The 6,668-nt window shown below is 40.7% G+C and overlaps 1 long non-coding RNA gene across 1 annotated transcript; it reads right to left on the bottom strand.

Annotated features, from left to right (window-relative positions):
- Positions 1–927: 927 nt before the first annotated feature.
- Positions 928–4,574, bottom strand: LOC112075882 (uncharacterized). The gene is made up of 3 exons (XR_002895069.2): positions 4,400–4,574; positions 3,283–3,356; positions 928–1,769 (listed from the first exon to the last, which is right to left on the bottom strand). It is a non-coding gene; the product is annotated as an uncharacterized lncRNA (long non-coding RNA).
- Positions 4,575–6,668: the final 2,094 nt, after the last annotated feature.

The following is a 6,668-nucleotide window of genomic DNA, read 5'->3' as shown; positions in this document are numbered from 1 at the left end:
TGACCAATAATCCAATGGTCACTCAGACAGAGCTCTTCTGTGGAGATGGGAGAACCTTCCAGAAGGACAACCATCTCTATAGTACTCCACCATTCAGGCCTCTATGGCAGAGTGGCCAGACGGAAAGCACTCCTCAGTAAAAGGCACATGACAGGCCACTTGGAGTTTGCCAAAAGACACCTTAAGACTCTCAAACCATGCGAAACAAGATTCTCTGGCCTGATAGCCAAGCCTCACAACTGGAGGAAACCTGACACCATCCCTACGGTGAAGCATAGAAAAATGCGGATCTGCAGAGAAAAATGAGATAAACTCCCCAAATACAGGTGTGCCAAGCTTGTAGTGTCATACTATAGAAGACTCAAGGCTGTAATTGGTGAATTCTTATGTAAATGTGATATTTCAGTTTTTTATTATCAATAAATTAGCAAAAAAAATCTAAAAACCTGTGTTTGCTTTTTCATTATGGGTATTGTGTGTAGATTCATGAGGGAAAAAACAATTCAATCAATTTTAGAATAAGTCTGTAACCTAACAAAATGTGGAGAAGGTCAAGGGGTCTGAATCCTTTCCCAAGGCATTGTATATGATGCCATCTGCTGTAGTTGATGGGACTGYATCATCTTTCAAACCAGTCCTCAACCTTCCTTGTATGTTTATTTTCTTTGTTTCATTTACAACTTTTCAAGTATATTTCTGTTTCCTGAAACAAATAACCTAGTGTGTGTGCTAACAAATCATCAACTATGAGTTTGTCTTGTCAGAATAATGCAACGTGTGTTTATTGTGTTTAAACTATGATACTGTTTAAACTACTACATGATACTGTTATACTTGTGTTTTTATAATTGAAATGCTTTTTTTTACTACATCTCTTTAGTCACTGGGTTGAAGTTTAAAGGTCAATATCTAAAATAATAGACCACGTTAGTTAAAATCTGCTTTTTTTGTTTTAATGAGCCCTGGAGATACTGACATGTTGAAGACCAGAAACAAATGAGTTGAAGAGAAACATTCAACTGATTGGTTAGAAAACATATTAAGTCTATGTTCAACTGATCTATAAGGCACTTACAACTATAAATCACACATATTGACAAAGTACAAGAAAAGTACGAGTACACAGATGGCCAGAGATGGAAAGGGATCTTCTTCACATTAAAATGGGATGACAAATACAATCTTAGACAAATACATCTAGCCAACTATGAATCACTTTTTCCAAATGTTGTTTACAGTTCAGTCATTTAGCAGATGTTCTTATCCAGAGCGACTTGCAGGAGGAATTAGGTGCCCTGCTCAAGGGCACATCGGCAGATCTTTCACCTAGTCTGCTTGCGGATTCAAACCAGCAACCTTTCAGTTACTGGCCCAACAATCTCAACAGCTAGGTTACCTGCCGCCACCTTTTCATCAACAATGGACACATGCATTTTTGGAAAAGTATTTTACTGCTATGTATAACAAATGTACATAACAACGTACAAATCAGTCATTCATTCAATACTTGTGTGTGACTGACTGAGAAGTGTTTGCTAATTGTAGGAGCCATGCTTCAGTATCCCTCTAAACTTCCTGTTTCTTCAAGTTCAGAAGCACCATGATAGAAACAACAATAAAAACAGTGACAAAGGCAATGAGCTTCCATTTATGTTGCTGAATGAACTGGTCTGTGGCCTCCTTCAGTTTCACTCCAACAACGATTCCAATGATCAACGTCAACAATCCAACAGTAACCACCATCGGCCCACAATCTGGCATATCAGGAGCTGTGACACACATACACACCGAGTATTAATCATTTAGAATCTGCTGCATTTTACAGTATTCAGCAGATCTGTCATTTAATGATACTTGAAAGAATAAAAACAGAACAAATGGTTATCTTTTCCTTGTGGCATCTCTGTCAGTTCTATGTTCCCATTTCTGTTACACTGCAATAGTACAGCATCACTACTGAACTGTCCTCTCCTATGAGGATAGGGAAGATGTTACACTGCAATAGTACAGCATCACTACTGAACTGTCCTCTCCTATAGGATAGGGAAGCTGTTACACTGCACTAGTACAGCATCACTACTGAACTGTCCTCTCCTATAGATAGGGAAGCTGTTACACTGCACTAGTACAGCCATCACTACTGAACTGTCCTCTCTATGGATAGGGAAGCTGTTACACTGCACTAGTACAGCATCACTACTGAACTGTCCTCTCCTATAGGATAGGGAAGCTGTTACACTGCACTAGTAACAGCATCACTACTGAACTCGCCTCTCCTATAGGATAGGGAAGCTGTTACACTGCACTAGTACAGCATCACTACTGAACTGTCCTCTCCTATAGGGTAGGGAAGCTGTTACACTGCAATAGTACAGCATCACTACTGAACTGTCCTCTCCTATAGGATAGGGAAGCTGTTACACTGCACTAGTACAGCATCACTACTGAACTGTCCTCTCTTATAGGATAGGGAAGCTGTTACACTACAATAGTACAGCATCACTACTGAACTGTCCTCTCCTATATGATAGGGAAGCTGTTACACTGCAATAGTACGCATCACTACTGAACTGTCCTCTCCTATAGGATAGGGAAGCTGTTACACTACAATAGTACAGCATCACTACTGAACTGTCCTCTCCTATAGGATAGGGAAGCTGTTACACTACAATAGTAAGCATCACTACTGAACTGTCCTCTCCTATAGGATAGGGAAGCTGTTACACTGCATAGTACAGCATCACTACTGAACTGTCCTCTCCTATAGGATAGGGAAGCTGTTACACTACAATAGTACAGCATCACTACTGAACTGTCCTCTCCTATAGGATAGGGAAGCTGTTACACTACAATAGTACAGCATCACTACTGAACTGTCCTCTTATATGATAGGGAAGCTGTGACACTACAATAGTACAGCATCACTACTGAACTGTCCTCTCTATAGGATAGGGAAGCTGTTACACTACAATAGTACAGCATCACTACTGAACTGTCCTTTCCTATAGCATAGGGAAGCTGTTATATTACAAATAGTACAGCATCACTACTGAACTGTCCTCTCCTATAGGATAGGGAGCTGTTACACTGCAATAGTAAGCATCACTACTGAACTGTCCTCTCCTATAGGATAGGGAAGCTGGTTAAACTGCTAATATGTACAGCATCACTACTGAACTGTCCTCTCCTATAGGATAGGGAAGCTGTTACACTACAATAGTACAGCATCACTACTGAACTGTCCTCTCCTATAGGATAGGGAAGTTTGGGTAAAGTACTCACCTGAAGTCATCATGTTGTTGTACTTTTCCTCTGTTGTTGATCCTGAACTCAATTCAACTCAATGAAGAGGGTGTCTACAATAAAGCACAGAAATTAGACAACGAAGTGAGGTTGTTTACTAGTTAAACAATGAACATAGAACAGAATATACATAGAAAATAGAACAGAATAAACATAAAACAAAATAAACATAGATCACAGAGAAGAATAAACATAGAACATAGAACAGAATAAACATAGAAAATAGAACAGAATAAACATAGATAATAGAGAAGAATAAACTTAGAACATAATAAACACAGAACAGAATTAACATAGAACAGAATAAACACAGGACAGAAGGGAATAAACATAGAACAGAATAAACATAGAACACAATAACAGATTTAAACAGAACAGACTGTTTCACAATAAACAACGAGTCTATTGATTCATCCTTGCTTTAATCTAAGTAACATAATCAAAAATCCCCAATAAAATCCATCAGTTTAAGTTAAAGATACTGTGTGTGTTGTTTTGCATGGGCTGCTTCTCAATCTCAAAACTGAAGAACATAAGCTCGTCCAGGTACTTTCCGCAGGCGCTGGAGTTGTAGGCAAACTCATGGAAAAGTGTGCAGCGTTTTCCTTTCTGTTTTCCACTGCTTCTCAATCTACCAAATCCGCCTATATCGGATTTCTGCATCTGCGGTGAAGGTGGCCGAGATACAGCGGTGTTTGTCAGACTATGAGGCATTGCAAAAATCGGTCTTCACACTTAAACGGCTGTAGCGTCCGAACGGTTTGGCCTACAAAACAATGTTCTTCGTTTTGCTCTACGACCCCCACAAGTGTTACCAGACTCGCCTGAAGTCAGTACCGCCGATGTGCCAACTTCTGTCTGTAGCGTCTGAATGGTTTGGACTACAAACTAATATGACTCYACTATGGAAAGGGGAGATTCTCACAAGCACGATGGTATGTGACGGGACTCATCTAAAGTAACTGGTACCATTTTWAAAAAATGAATGGAAGAATGTAGCAGTACTTGGGACGTTAGCGTGTATCCTTTCATACACATTGTTCAGGTATCCTTGATTCAAATCGAATTTCATCATACTAAACCATTCAACACCTACCCGTTACTTTGTCCCGTCTGTCTCTGCTGCCTCAGTTGATGATATTGTGATGATGAGGATTTAAGTTTCATTTTCCCTGACCTGAAACCAAGATGAGAGGCACCGCCCCCATTCATAGTTCACTACTGCTAAGTGACAGATACAAACCATTATTAACACAGGATAGTAACACAAACACTACAGCTATGAAGACACCCTCAACAATCTGGAAGTGACTTTCAGACAAGGTGCCTATTCATGAAGGGACGACAAATATAACGTTAAATCCTGTTAGACTAGTTTGTTGCTTTTCTCATGCTCGCTTTCTCGTCTTGTGTTTGTTTGAGAGACCTGTAGTCACATGGTATATTAATATCATTCTGTTAGAGAGACCTGTAGTCACATGGTCTATTAATGTCATTCTGGAGCATTAGAGGGGCGTGTCCTTACAGGTGTTTATCTGGTGTTGTCTCGACAACTGGCACAGGTCATTTGAGATAATACAAGGTTTAGATTCTTTGAGGAAAGAGACCCAGGAGGGAGGGAGGGTGGCCTCACATACTTACTACGGCACCAGTCTATAATGTGTGTAGCCTACAAGTGTTGGTTCACCTGAGAGAGAGAAGGACTGGAGCACACAGTAATAGGAATATTAGGTGAGTGTTTTAGTTGACTTGCTGCATGGCTTGCTGAGTCACACACACACACACACACACACACACACACACACACACACACATTATTTCCTCATTCAGTAATAGTGTTTTCCATAACTTCCTCAGTGTGGTGTGATAACATTACTTGTTGTGAGAGTCTCCTTTTCCCCGGCTGAGCTAAGATGGATGTGCGTCTGAGTAAGTTCTGAACATTCCTTGACTTGCTTATTTCCTAATATTAAACAATACTAAAGATTGAGAAATCACTAAATATCCTGTTGTAGTGCCTTGCTCAGGCCAAACTCCAATGTGGAGAATGTTACATAGCAGAACAAAACTCCAATAACTACATTTCCCACCTCACCAGCCAGTCCCACTGGGGAGAACCCAGAGGAGTATCAGCAAAGGATCATGGGAGAAAGGGTCCAGAGACAACTGCTGACTTCCTACAAAGAGGAGCTGGTCAGAGCTGCACAGAGTACTCCTGTGTTTCAGAGTCCTACAGTGGGTGAGTGACTCATCATAAAGCAACATACTACATTCCATATTGGCCCCTATATATCTGATGTGATTGAGCTCTTTAATGGTGTGGTTAGTGTTGATAATTCGTTTTACTTGAGACAGGAGACCAAATTAGATCAACAGATTACCGCATTGGGAGTCCTTGGAGCTGTTAGGCATTGCTGAGGCGAACTTTCGGTATCCTTACATTTGGTACAGAAGATTTGAAACAGCCATTGCTTGTCGAGTTGGATGTTTGACCTTTGTCTATTCGGATTTGGGCTCTGGAACGTTCATTGTGGATCGAGGATGCTTGGGTTAAATTTAGAGTGAGACGACTTGGTGCGTCTCTACTTCTGTAGGTACTGTCCTGTTATCGCAGGTTTATTCTGGTACTGTTGGGTGCTTGATTGCTCCATTTTGCGGCGGACCGCTTGTTAGTCGTTGTTTATCTAGGGGCCGCATAGAGAGCCATTATTCAGAAAGGGCCCAAATGTCGCACTGTGTGATGATTGGGGAAGCTGGACCTGTGTTATTCTATTGGAGGACTAAGATTACTTTTATTACGTGCTCTTGTTGAACGTGAACGAGAGGAATCAAAAATTGTCTTCTGACAAATTTTATGCCCTTTAGTTTGTGGTCTTTTATTACGGTTTGCTTACGTTCTTTGGAACGTGAACGAGGGGGATTTGTAATGTGAATTGTATTAGATATTGGTAATGGTTTTAACAACTTCTCCACATTAGCTATGGTTTGACATATATAAACTCCTCTTTTATATTGGACATATGCTGGATCATTGACACCATGCACGACACCACAACTCCCCTCCCCATGAAATCACTCAGACACACCAATCAGGGTTGGAGTGCCAGACAAAGACTACCTCAGGAACCAATGGAACGTGGACACCAGGCTGTCACGGATACCAAGACCCTAGTTCGACCAATCGGAAGGCCAGACTCAGATCTACCTACTTGCTTGTTGTCTATAAACTGTACTACTGTTGAAATACTCTCTTTCCTGACCGACCCCATCGATCAGATGAAAGACGTGCTGCACGCTTTGCATAATATTTTACACTTGAATAAACTGCCTATTATAAATTATCCACCTCGTCCTATGTCTAACTT

The sequence above is a fragment of the Salvelinus sp. IW2-2015 genome, unplaced genomic scaffold, assembly GCF_002910315.2.
Source record: "Salvelinus sp. IW2-2015 unplaced genomic scaffold, ASM291031v2 Un_scaffold3445, whole genome shotgun sequence".
Classification (NCBI taxonomy): domain Eukaryota; kingdom Metazoa; phylum Chordata; class Actinopteri; order Salmoniformes; family Salmonidae; genus Salvelinus; species Salvelinus sp. IW2-2015.
Note: the sequence above shows the minus strand (reverse complement) of the source record. Positions and strands in the feature narration are given on the sequence as shown.